The 13,281-nt window shown below is 39.5% G+C and overlaps 1 protein-coding gene across 1 annotated transcript in view; it reads right to left on the bottom strand.

The window, feature by feature from the left end:
• Positions 1–11,817, bottom strand: part of ZAP70 (zeta chain of T cell receptor associated protein kinase 70) — a 174,544-nt gene extending 162,727 nt beyond the window's left edge. Inside the window, exon 1 of the mRNA XM_089670009.1 lies at positions 11,715–11,817. The gene's annotated coding sequence lies outside the window, so the exon portion shown is untranslated. The remainder of the gene's footprint in view (positions 1–11,714) is intronic.
• Positions 11,818–13,281: the final 1,464 nt, after the last annotated feature.

Below are 13,281 nucleotides of genomic sequence, written 5' to 3'. Positions count from 1 at the left end.
TGATGAACCCTTTCTGGAGATTTCTTGGAATATACTCTAATATGGTCTGCATTTTGGGGATGGAAAAATTATAGATTTGACCAATTGGAGGATAACTTCCCAAGAAAAGATCATTAGAACAGTTGAAGGTACTGTGAGGAAAAAGGCAGTCTGCACTATTTTTACAAAAGACTTGTTGGAATGGTATAGGGCACAAGCACTGGTGTTTTAGTAGTTCTGGCCAATGCGATGGAGGATGGAAGGACCTTAGGCAAACAGGTCTTGGGACATTGACTTGCCTAATACAAAATTTGTTAAGTGTTCCAGTCCAGAAGAGAGTGTCATGGCAGCTATTATGATGGGTCTAATAGATTTGTCAACACCAGAAAGATCTCCTCTTGATGCAGAGCTATAAAGGAGATCCAAACCGGATAGGGTCTATTGACATAATGGAGCTGTTGATTGTAGACACAGAGAGAGGCATTTCCAGGAAGACCAGAGGAATCCCTAACTCAGAAGCCAATAACTGCTTGATGATGTTACAGGCAGCCCTGGAATCAACGCATGCATAGAGTAGAAAATATTCTAGGTCCCACTAAATGGAAACATGTAAGATAAAATTTAGAAAGCTTGCTGAGATGGGTAATAGGTCTAGGTTACCTCTCCTCCAGATGAGCTAGACCTGACAGTTTCTCAAAAAGACAGGGCAGGTCTTCAACAGATGGTCTTTGGAGGTCATGTGTCATGACCTTACTGCAGAGGAGAGGCCCATGTAAAGTCTACACCAGAGAGATGTTTAATCATATAGGCTACCTTGGAGCAGTCAGTAGGGAACTTGTGGATACTGATAGAACACCGACACACCTTAGGGTCGTTAGAGAAATTAGGCAGCAGAGGAGGATGAGGCCTGGTGACACTGTTTCCCACAGTTTGTGCAGCACCTACTAGAGATGGAGCTGCACATGAAGGAACAAATGTAATAGTGGCTTTTAGATGGTTGAGACAGATGGAAAGGTCCTACAGAGACTGCATAATACACACTTGGTTGGCCTGATTGGAGTCGACCCCCAGCTATCTGTTGCATTAGATCATCAGCTAGCAGTCTGTCACTGAGGTGAAAGAAGTGAACCTACCAAGCACTGAGACTAAATCCTAGCTCAGGAGCATACTTGATGAACTATGAACTAGACCAAGTAACCAGACTGTGGGCCCAGCACAGGAAAATATCTATTGTATTGTGGCCCAAACTAAGAAATGGGACTGTAGATCCCGGGCTGGACATGGTGAAGACAAAGGAGAACTAGAATACAGTGAAGAGGTCAGGGCAGATGTCACACAGGCAAGTCCAAACAGGCAACCAAGGTAAGCTCATGGGAAGTCAATACAGAAAGTAATAGGCTGAAAACAAATGCGCAGGAAAAAGGCTTGGAAGCTTGCAGACTTATGGATACAGATCCTTTGGATGTTCATGGTCCGTTTAAGAGGTGCATGCTATGGCATCATTAAAACAGTGCCACAAGAGGAACTCAAAAGCCTATTGGCCAAGGAGGAGTGGTAGCCTGGCAGTGTGTGAGGGAGGAAGGTACATGACAAGGGAGGCACAACAAACACCATCTGCACACAAGTGAGGGACAACCCCTAGCAAAGCACTTTGTCCCCGTGTTGTTGAGTATAAGGGTCTCAGACACACAATCCTGGCTACTGGGGCTACTGGGGCGCCCCTTGAAGACGTCATTCATGATGAAACTAGTAGGGCTTGGCTTGCTGGATGCTGACGTCTGTGGAGAGGATTGAGTCACGAGCGCTGTAGTGAGTTTGCGGGGAGCAGGAGACTGTTATACCATTTGCTGTTTTATGCTGTTATACTGGTGTCGGTGAAGACACCCTTTTTGTGAGTGTAAATCTTTATTAAATTGTTGGATACTTTTATAAAAAAAAACTGGCTGCACCATGATTTTTTCTTTCATTCCCAAACATGACCTCGGTGGAAAGATATAAAAAGAGAGAGTGATATAATGCTCCTGGAACCGTTATATTGAGTGGTGGATACCTACCTTATGGATGATTGTGTAGCTATTGATCATCACACCTGAGAAGTTGATTTATTGCATCTGCTCCCAGAGCAAAAAGTGATTTTTGCTGATCTAGAGATTGATCAGCATGGAGCTCTGGTGAGAGTTACCCAACCTTACTTTGGTGGTGGATTTTGGCACAATTTCTTTGAGAGCACTTGAATTTGAAAAGGATTTGTTTGGACATTTGAAGAAATTCAAAATTGGACAATTTTTATATTCACAAATTTAATTATTTAAATTACTTATGCACTAAAAAATAGTTTTGCACAGAATTTTGATATTTTTTTATATTAATTGAGAATAGATATATATATCTTTTGCACTAATGTTTCTACACTAAATTAGGAATAGTTTGTGGTTTTAGCGCATTCCTTTATTTAAGTTATAGCACTAAGAAATTTATTTGGTTTCTTTGAGGTGGAATTGCTGCTTTAAAGTATTAAGGGTGTGGCGCTTTTATTACACTTGTGATAAATTAATGTTTTGACTGACATTCTGTGGTTTAGCCACAAGATGTCACTGCTATTCTAACACAGCCTCAGACTGCATAGATATTTGTATATTCATGAAGAGGTGGGGTTTGTATATGCATGAAGAGGTGGGGTTTTGCACACAGAGGAGAGAGAGAAGCCATGTTTTGGAGCATGGGGAATAAGGGGCCGTGTGAGCTGAGAATCTGATGGCATCCAGGTGTGAAAGCGTCCCTCAGTAACCAGAGATTGCTGCTAGGAAGCTGATGAGATTGATGTCAGGAATGCTGATGATATTGCTGCCAGGAAGGCTGATGAGAGCAGAGGAACTAAGCAACATATACGGCAAGACTGCATGCTTGTTGGAGAGACATTTGTTCTGTTCAGAGTCACAAGCGGATACAAAGCAGACCCGGGTCGATAAGATCGTGCACGCACCTCATTTCAGTGTTGGGACCTTGAGACTGAGTCCAGGCCTATAGTTAGTTAGGGTCTCTGTTTGTGTCAGGCCACAAGTGTTGTTACTGATTATTGGAAGGACTCCACAACTTAAAGTGACATTTCACACTGGAGAGCTGATAAAATCCTACAAACTCAAGCCAGACTGGCGTTTTGCTCAGAAGGAATACTCAGGCACGTGCTACAGGACCAGTTATGGGAGGGGGAATACTGTAGATTTGTGTAAGATTGTAAGCTGTTGTGCTGCACTGCTAGCTAGCCCATACCGTACACCCATACACTGATTCCTGCTCTTTTAGGGTAATAACAGGTAAGGTGTGGCATCTTATTTGTGCCCGCCAGTAGGTAAATTACTTCACCTTCTACCTTCATCCATCAGAAGGCGCCATGCTGTGCAGCACAAGGATCTCAGTCTTTGGGCTGGGTGTATGTAAATTTATTGTATGTTTCCAGCATTTGTGGTTGTGCCACATCTAAGTAAAATTCTTTTGTGGCAAAAGCTGGTGTTGGGGTTGCTTTCCTCATTCATGACTTCACTGTATCCTGGGGAGCCCACCCGGTACACCACTTACAGGCCTCACTGTGTGCCTTTGCAAATCATGTCCAGTCAATTTAATTTATTGCAGGTTGAGAAATGGGAGGCACCTGAGCTTAATTTCAAGTGTTGTTGCAAAGGGTCTGAACATGTATGTTAATGTGATATTTCAGTTTTCTATCTTTAATAAATTCAAAGAAAAAAATGAATTTAAACAACTGTAGTATCAGGCTACAACATAACAAAATTTTAAAAAGTTAAGGGGGTATGAATACTTTCTGAATGCACTGTAACTGCACCCAGATCACAAGAACATTTTGCCAATTTCCCACATCTCTCAGATGAACAAAAAGATGCTACCTAACTGATGTTTTTCATTGATAGATCTGGACAATGATCAAGACACCCCTCACACCTATGCAATAGTTGATGACCAGGCTGTAGTGAAGGTCCTTCAAGGGCAGCAATTAGCTCAGGTTGCTGAATTAGTTGCCCTCACAGGAGCCTGTAAATTGACTGAGGAAAAACAGTCAACATTTACAGAATATAACATTTACAGTACCAACACCAGACGAGCCCCCAACCCAATCCTTGTGGTACATGATATCACTTAGCATAATTTTTTCCTCAGAAATATGTGCTTGAATATTTTCAATGAGTTGACAGAGTAATAGTAGTAGGTTATAAAAGCAACAGTCCAGGCTACTGCCAGTAAGTTGCTGTTGAAAATAGTTTGTAGATTCAGTTAATGAAGCTGATAATAGCAGGTTTGGGAATACATTAGCAGTTCCACATTGCTTTTCACACTACGGCAAGTGGTAAGGTTAAGCAGGCCATACATTACTAATTTTTTTGTTCAGTCCGTGGGTTGGACAAAATAAAAGACCCGATTCCCCCATCTACACACTCCATCAATGTGGATGGGGAAAAACCCTTCCACTGAGTCATTGTATTCTGACAGCAGGGCACCTTTCCCACCATCAGAATACACTGATCAGTGGATTGACTTCTGTAAAACTAACCAGTCCATACATGGATCAAAATTTGACTAGTCCCTGCGAATCCAGCCGAATTCCAATCCATGTATGACATTAAGCATTACAATTTACTGTGAGAAATAAAATAGTAAAAGTTTGTGATTAGACCGAATGAGCTTAATGTTCAGGTTAACAATAGGTTTGACCCAAATCCAAGCTTTTCACAGTTTACGAACGGGGCAAATTAAATGAATAGATTTGGCCAAGTTCACCCGCCTGTCTGAACCTCTGGCTGCTGCAGCTAGAAATCATTCTTTTAGAGGTGGTATTATTATCACCATTAAGTGACAGACTTCAGCTGCCCATTGACTTGTTTCAAATTGCTAACAAGCTGGTAGTTATCTCAGATGACTTCATGGTCATGAATATATTTGGTCAATGATGTCAGCATCCCTGGGCAGTTTGTTGACATTCAGCAGCCAGCTGGGTACCAGTGAAAATATCAGTGGGGTAGGGTTGTCAGGGCATTGTTCGTCATAACTGACAATGGATCCACATCCCTGTGTCATGTGATTGATTTTGGATTTACATTAGGGGACAATGTTTACTTTTATTTACTCCTTACTCATTCAAATAGTCACGTCACTAATTTGAAAGGGGGATTCTGGTACTCCTTCATAGACCTGCACATCCATCAGGGCAGGAATGTGAGGATAAGACTCTTGTTCCTATCAACATGGGGACACTTTGGAGGGAGCCCCACCTGCCAAGGTGCCCTATCGTTTTAAGGGCATGGGGCCTGGTATAGTTCCGGAGTGGGGTGGCGGGGGGGGTGCATACTCACTGTCCTTCCTCTTCCTGGCCAGCCAGGCTGTATGCCTGAATGAGGCCACACATTTTTATTTTTTTTCTCTTTGTGTGGGGTCCCCTGCAAAATCTTTCTCATTTGAGGGGCACCCCATGCAAAAAAGACAAAAAAAAGTAAAAATGGTGTGGTCTTATGCAGGCATACAGCCTAGCTGGCCAGAAAAGGAGGGGCAGTGAGCAAGCATCCTCCTACACCTGAACTATACCAGGCACCAAGCCCTTAAAATGACAGGGGATGCTCCTGGCAAGGCACCTCCTCCCCATGTTAACGGAGACAAGTGCTTCATCCCCATGTCCCTGGCTCAGTGGGATTTGGAGGACTGCAAAGGGGAATTATGAGAACCTGGAAGCCCCTAGTAACATACGGTGCCCACAGTTATCTGGCTACCCCTAAGAGAAAGAGTAAGGTGTACATAGTTACTCATTAATAAAAACAACTGAAAAAGTATTTTATTCAAAACAAACATGCTCCCAATGTAAATCCAACATCAAGCATGTCATCCAGTGATGTACTGTATATCCATTGTCAATTACAATAAGTGAAGCCCAACCACCCTGTGCCATATCAATCCTGTCCTGCTGATACTCCAAACAAAAATGACAGCTCCTGAGGCAGCTACTGAATCTCAACAACCCTGCCGAGGATGCTGACTGACATCATTGATTATATATAGTCATGACCTTATGTGGTCAGTTACCTCACCTAGGATCCAGAAAGGATCTGTCAAGTAGCCACAAAAGTGATTTTCTTTTTTTATGTGTACTTTTATTTTTGCCCTTTAAGCTTCATTAAGAGACCCACTTTTCAATGAGTGTTATTTTTCAAAAAATATTTATTTGCATTCTTACATGTCCTTTGTGTCAGTGCCCACTTTACCCCATGCCATTTTTTACAAAAAGATTGCAAACTGGCCTTATAAAAAGCCAGAAAAAATACAGTATATATAGGATTTGACTCCCATAGACTTCAGTTGGATTCAGGTGCTATGTTTGGAGTTTGCTGATTTTTTTTCAAGTGTCCAGTAAACTGATCTATGCTGGGTTGGCTCATCCACCCTTTGCCTGTAAATCAGCATTAATTCTCCCAGATACACCTGTACACGGTTAAGGATTTTTCCAGGATATGGTCTGGTGCATTAAACAATTATGCCATTCAGGTACTAATGATCAACAAGATTACATGTCGGTTAATATTATCATTAAATTAATCAGAAACATCCATGTTGGAGTAATGAAATTGGATAAGGAAATGCCATTCTCTACTAACAAGTTGAGTTCATAGAAGACAGTTCAATGGAAAAAATCCTACACAATGGCAAGACTGAGCACAGCAATAAAATACAGTGTTGTCTTACAACAAGATCTCTCATTGGCAGAATCCTCAAGTAAGACAGGTGTTTCCAGATATGCTGCCTGAGTTCTTCTGCACAAGCATAAAGAAACAGGTAACGTAGAAGACTGAAAATGCAGCACTTGGCAAAAGAAACAGTGGAGCAGATGAAAGACCCATAAAGCTGATTTCCCTTAACAATGAGAAGATGTCCAGTGGCACCTCTAGGTCAGGGTTTGCAGAAACTAATGGGACCTTTTCACACCTATCTACAGTCTGGATAAATGTCATCAAAAGTGGTCTTCATAGAAGACTTATAGCTAAAAAGCCATACCTCTGTCTTGAAAACAAGGCTAAGTGACTCACCTTTCTGTGAAAACACAAGAACTGGTATGTAGAAAAATGTCAGAAGGTGCTCTGGACTAAAGAGTCCAAATCTGAAATATTTGGCTATAATAGAAGACAGTTCACGCCAGGCCTGGAGAGTGGTGCTAGGATGAGTGTCTGCAGGTAACAGTCATACATGGTGAACATTTCCCACAGGTATGCTCACATCTGCCATGAAGTTGGGAATTTGGTCAGAGTGAATGGTCTCCTCAATGCTGAAAAGTACAGGCAGATACTTATCCACCAAGAAGGAATCTGATCAGGCACAAATTCATTCTGCAGCAGGACAATGATCCAAAACTTACAGCTAAAGTAATAAATATATCTCTTCACCAAAAGGGAGAGCAAGGAATCCTGAAAGAGGTGGTTTAGACCTCAGAATCTTTGTCTGTCTGTCTGTTGAGTTAAAAACTGTGTCAAAGTGTACCAAAGACGCTAACCCTGTTTTAAAGGCAAACTTGTTTTCAGTTATAACATATAAAAATGTAATTTAAATGCTTATAGTTTAAACTACTATGATACTATTATTATTTTGCATAATAGCAAGGTATCAGTGCTATAAGTACACAAACTGGGCCAACTCTGGGCATGGCACAAAATAATATTCATCTCGCAGTTATTACAACAGCTGTAAGGGTTAGCTAACCAAAGTTCACTGGCTGTATTTCTTTTTTAACAGCAGTTTGACAAAAAGTAGGTCATGATGCTTAATTGTTGTTAAACGTTGTGTAAAAATTACTTTGTATATATTAACAAGTGCATTAGGTTTGTTTATCTACCATATAAAACCTAATATATAAATATTAATATTAATAATAGTATATAAATATATATATATACTGTATACAGCGGGTAAAATAAGTATTGAACACGTCACCATTTTTCAAGGTAAACATATTTCTAAAGGTACTATTGACATGAAATGTTCACCACGTCAGTAACAACCCATGCAATCCATACATTCAAAGAAACCAAAACAAACAAGTTCAGAAATAAAGTTATGTGTAATAAAATGGAATGACACGGGAAAAGTATTGAACACCCTGACTGAAATGACAGCTTCAAGACACCTCCTGTGTGGAGAAACTAGTCGCATGCATTGCTCGGGTGTGATTTTGGCCCATTCTTCCACACAGTCTTCAAATCTTGGAGATTCTGTGGGCCTCTTCTATGAACTCTGATCATTAGTTCTTTCCATAGATTTTCTATTGGATTCAAGTCAGGTGATTGACTAGGCCATTCTAGCAGCTTTATTTTCTTTCTTTGAAACTGAGAGTTTCCTTGGCTTTGTGTTTGGGATCATTGTCTTGCTGAAATGTCCACCCTCGTTTCATCTTCATCATCCTGGTAGATGGCAGAATGTCTTGGTACATTTTTCCATTCATCCTTCCTTCAATGGCATGAAGTTTGCCAGTAACGTATGCAGAAAAACAGCCCCACACCATGATGTTCCCACCTCCATGCCTCACTGTTGGGATGATGTTTTTGGGGTGATGTGCAGTGCCAAACCTCCGAACATGGTGTGTATTATGGCATCCAAAGAGTTGAATTTTGGTTTCATCTGACCAGACTATATTCTCCCAGTATTTCACAGGCTTGTCTAAATGTTGTGCAGCAAGCTTTAGACAAGCTTCAACATGCTTTTTCTTCAGCAATGGAGTGTTGCATGGCGAGCGTGCATACAAGCTATGGCGGTTGAGTGCATTACTTATTGTTTTCTTTGAAACAATTGTACTTGTTAATTCCAGGTGTTTCTGAAGATCTCCACTAGTGGTCCTTGGCTCTTGGACAACTCTTCTGATAATTTTTTCACTCCTCTGTCAGAAATCTTGCGAGCAACACCTGGTCGTGGCCAGTTTATGGTGAAATTATATTCTTTCCACTTCCAGATTATGACCCCAACAGTGCTCACTGGGACATTAAGAAGTTTAGAAATCCTTCTGTAACCAATGTCATCAGTATGTTTTGCAACAATAAGGTTGCGAAGGTCTTGAGAGAGCTCTTTGCTTTTACCGACCATGAGATGTTTCTTGTTTGACATCTTGGTAATCAAACACCTTTTTATAGGCCATCAGTTGAGACTGAACTAGCTGCTAATAATTTGCGCTGACAAGGGGTAGGATTGCTTTCTAATTACTGATAGATTTCAGTTGGTGTCTTGGTTAATCCATGCCTTTTTGCACCTCCCTTTCTTCATGTACTCAATACGTTTTCCCTGTGTCATTCCATTTTATTACACATAACTTAATGTCTGAACTTATTTGTTTTGGTTTCTTTGTATGTGTGGATTGAATGGATTGTTACCGACGTGGTGAAAATTTCATGTCAATAGCACCTTTAAAAATGTATTTACCTAGAAAAATGGTGACATGTTCAATACGTATTTTACCCACTGTATATCTATCACACTATATATTTCAAAATATTAACTGTGAAGACATACCTGACATTTCCTTGTTACACAAATTACTTTTTCAGAACCCCAAGATGTTTTCTTCTTATTTTAATTTCTATATGATTCACTTTAATTCACTTAGTATTTGTAGTGTACTAAACTAAATTAGATTTCACATAATTTACAGGAAGATATTCCAAAATGAGCTGAAAAATCATATACATGTTAACCACTTGACATGTATATGGGCATTTTTTATTTGTTTGCACACATACTGTAATTTGCATTTTTTGCTAGTTATTACTGTAACCCCCCAAAAAGTATATATTTTCTGAAAGCAGAGACCAGGGAGAATAAAATGGTGGTCTCAAAGGCATATTTAAGGAAAAAATCTACTAAAATAAATTAGGTACAAACAAACACAATATTATACACTTTTTTTGGAAAATATAAAAGATGGGTTATTTTAAGCAAACTGATACCAAAAATATCCAGTCTTAAAATTGCACGTGCCCGTGGGATTGCAAAAAAAAAGTGTCCAAACTTCTTCATAAGCAATTACAGATTATCAGTTTAGAGTTAATCGTGGCCCTAGAATTATTGCTTTGACTCTGACGTTTGTGACAATACCTCACATGTGGCACAATTGATGTTTACATACACTGTGCTCACCCTATGTTGTTTTTTTTATGGGGTGTGTACGAGGGTGATGGGATGCTCTCTGCAGGAGCAATTTTTTTATTACTATTTTTATTTATTTTATATAATTCTTTTTCTACAATTTTTTCACTGTTTTAACTTTATTGCTATCATGTGGGTGCTAGCAAGCCCCCTACATGATAGCATGAGCAAGTGACAGGTACTCTTCACGGAGACAATGAGGATCTCTTAAACCCCCAATGTCTCCCTGGCCCTCCAGTGAGGATTTTCAAGCACAGATTGTGCTTGAATAGCTGCATTCTTGGTTACACTAACCGAGGAATGACAGCTGTGACCCTGGAAGGGATATAATACACATCTGCGGTCCTTAGTCACAGGAGAGATTAGAGAATGGATGTTCCCTAAATTCCTCCTGTTCTCACTGGGCAGGCTGTTTCCCATAATCACAGGTTCCACAGAGGTATGGGAGAGCCTGGGAACCACCGCAAGTACCGGTAATGGACAGGGAATGTTTGCACACTTTCAGAGCCCCATAAAAGTGATAATTTTTTATCAGAAACCCCTGTGATGGCTCTTAATGCTGCGACCATGCTCAGCTGTGAATTTAATTTAACCACTTGTCTACATGCTGTTTATAAACGTACCTTGGTAGACAGGTGGTTAAGCGAGAAAAAGTTCTTACAATGGTTTCATCACTCTTCCTCAAAAAAACACTCATAGGGGGTTATTTACGAACACTGGAGAACACAATCTGGTGAAACTTTGCATAGAAACCAATCAGTTTCCAGGTTTTACTGTCAAAGCTTAATTGAACAAGCTGAAGTTGGAAGCTGACTGGCTACCATGCACAGCTGCCCCAGATTCTGTGTGAACCAGTTTTAGTAAATCTCCTCCATGTCAATAATAAAGAAACACTACCAGCAAAGATTTATGTCCTAATAATATAACTGGATACTAACATTTATAGGTAACGTTGATCCAGGGAATATCCAATTGCCTCTCGGGGGATCAGGAAGGAATTTGTTTCCCTGTAGGAGCAAATTGGATCATGCTTTGCTGGGGTTTTTTTTGCCTTCCTCTGGATCAACTGTGGGTATAGGATTATAACTTTTTCTTTTTTTTTTAATGGTTGAACTGGATGGACTTTTGTCTTTTTGGAGCCAGACTATGTAACTATGCAATAATAAAATTATTAAAGAAATCATTATAGTAAAAGGACAGTGGGTTAATTATAGTATTTAGGACTGAAATGTTAGAAAGATTATAACTAAATCATGATTGATGACTTTACAAAAGATATACTGTGATTGAATATTTTTACTCTTCTGCCTCAGATTTAAAATTGGACGTAAATGATAAATGAAAGGTAAACAAGAGTCCACCAATGATCATTTGACCAACAAACACCAGAAAATAGCCACTACAGGATGCTTGTGGTTTTCGGGCCCTAGTCAGCTGACCATTTACCAAGACTTCCCTTCCCTGAAAACGTCTTATTTTATCATCCTTACTCTGCTGTTAGGAACATAACATTTTAAAAGTAATAAAGTATATAAAACAAGATAAAATAATTAAGATACCTGAATTTTGCAGTTAGTCCAAGGGCTGAAAAATTCTTGTAGTCACAGACAGTGTTTTCTTAGAACTGATTGGTAATGCATATGCTCTCATTTTAGACTTAAAAGTGGCAGGAAAGAGGGGGAAGAGGAGTGGTTTCATGAGCCTCAACACAGCATCGCAAGCTTGATCACTTTTTAAGATACAGATATCCTAACACCTGCCTAATTCACAGAACAACCCATTATAAAGCTTGTGTCTGTAAGAATAAAACGCCATATACAAAATGTTTACCCTTATATTTTACCTTCTGTAACTATAACCATACATAGACAGAAAGTACTGGGTTTTTTTTCATTTAATTACCAAGTTATTTTGATAGATTTTATGTGGAAATTGACAATGTACTGGAACTGTTATTCTCACCTATAAATATGATTTTTCAGCAAAAACTCAGTAAGAGAGTCACCAGCAAAAAGTGTACCAATAAAGCTATAATACTATGTTTAAAACAAAATACTACTTTTAGTTTGTTAACTAGTAAAGAAAAAATATTTCAGTATGATTTCAAAAAAGAACTTGTATTTATATTGTTTTGCCCTTTGACCACCAAATTACTAGTAATCTTTGATTCTACACAGCAAATGCTGACTTTTGATTATTGAAGTAGACATTTTAGACTTGCCTAGCATAGAGTGAACTAGAATATTTGCCCAATGGACCCTTACTAGTTCATTAACTTCCCTTCATCCACTTTTGATCCCATTTTAATGAACTGTGGTGTTGCAGGAGGGCCTACCCCTGTGACATCATTACCTTAATCACTTGAGGACTGGTATAGTCAGCCCCCTTCCTGGCCATGTCATTTTTCAGATTTCAGAGAAATGATACTCCAAGGAGCTTTCAAGCTATCAAGGGGTATAAATTATGCATCTGATTTCCTAACTACCTATCACATTTCCAGGGACCTACTTTTTAGAAATCAAACACCCCGAGGTATTGCTAAGAGGCACGGTGAAACTTTTAAAGATTAAATTTTTTGCTACAAGTTTTTTTGTAAAATAAGAAAGAAAAAGAAAATGTATTTTATGCAAATATTATCAATATAATAAGACATTTCTCACACAGCATGGGCATATTTAACCACTAGCCTACAGGGCACTTATACCCCCTTCCTGCCCAGGCCAATTTCCAGCTTTCAGCGCTGTCATACTTTGAATGACAATTGCGCGGTCATGCAACACTGTACCCATATGAAATTTTTATCATTTTTTTGAGACAGATAGAGTTTTATTTTGGTGGTATTTAATCACCTCTGGGATTTTTATTTTTTCTTAAAAAAACCAAAAGCCACAGAAAAGTTTGAAAAAAAAAGTTTTTTCTTAGTTTTTGTTATACAATTTTGTAAATAAGTGATTTTTCTCCTTCACTGGTGTGCGCTACAGTGATGGGCACTGATAGGCTGCACTGGTGGACACTGATAGGTGGCACTGATGGGCACTGGTGAGGAGGCACTGGTAGGTTGCACTGATGGGCATTGACAGGCATCACTGACGGGCACTGAAAGGCAGCACTGATACATGACACTGA

This window comes from Staurois parvus, unplaced genomic scaffold (assembly GCF_062004578.1).
Source record: "Staurois parvus isolate SC_StPar_1 unplaced genomic scaffold, SC_StPar_1.0 ptg000086l, whole genome shotgun sequence".
NCBI lineage: Eukaryota > Metazoa > Chordata > Amphibia > Anura > Ranidae > Staurois > Staurois parvus.
Note: the sequence above shows the minus strand (reverse complement) of the source record. Positions and strands in the feature narration are given on the sequence as shown.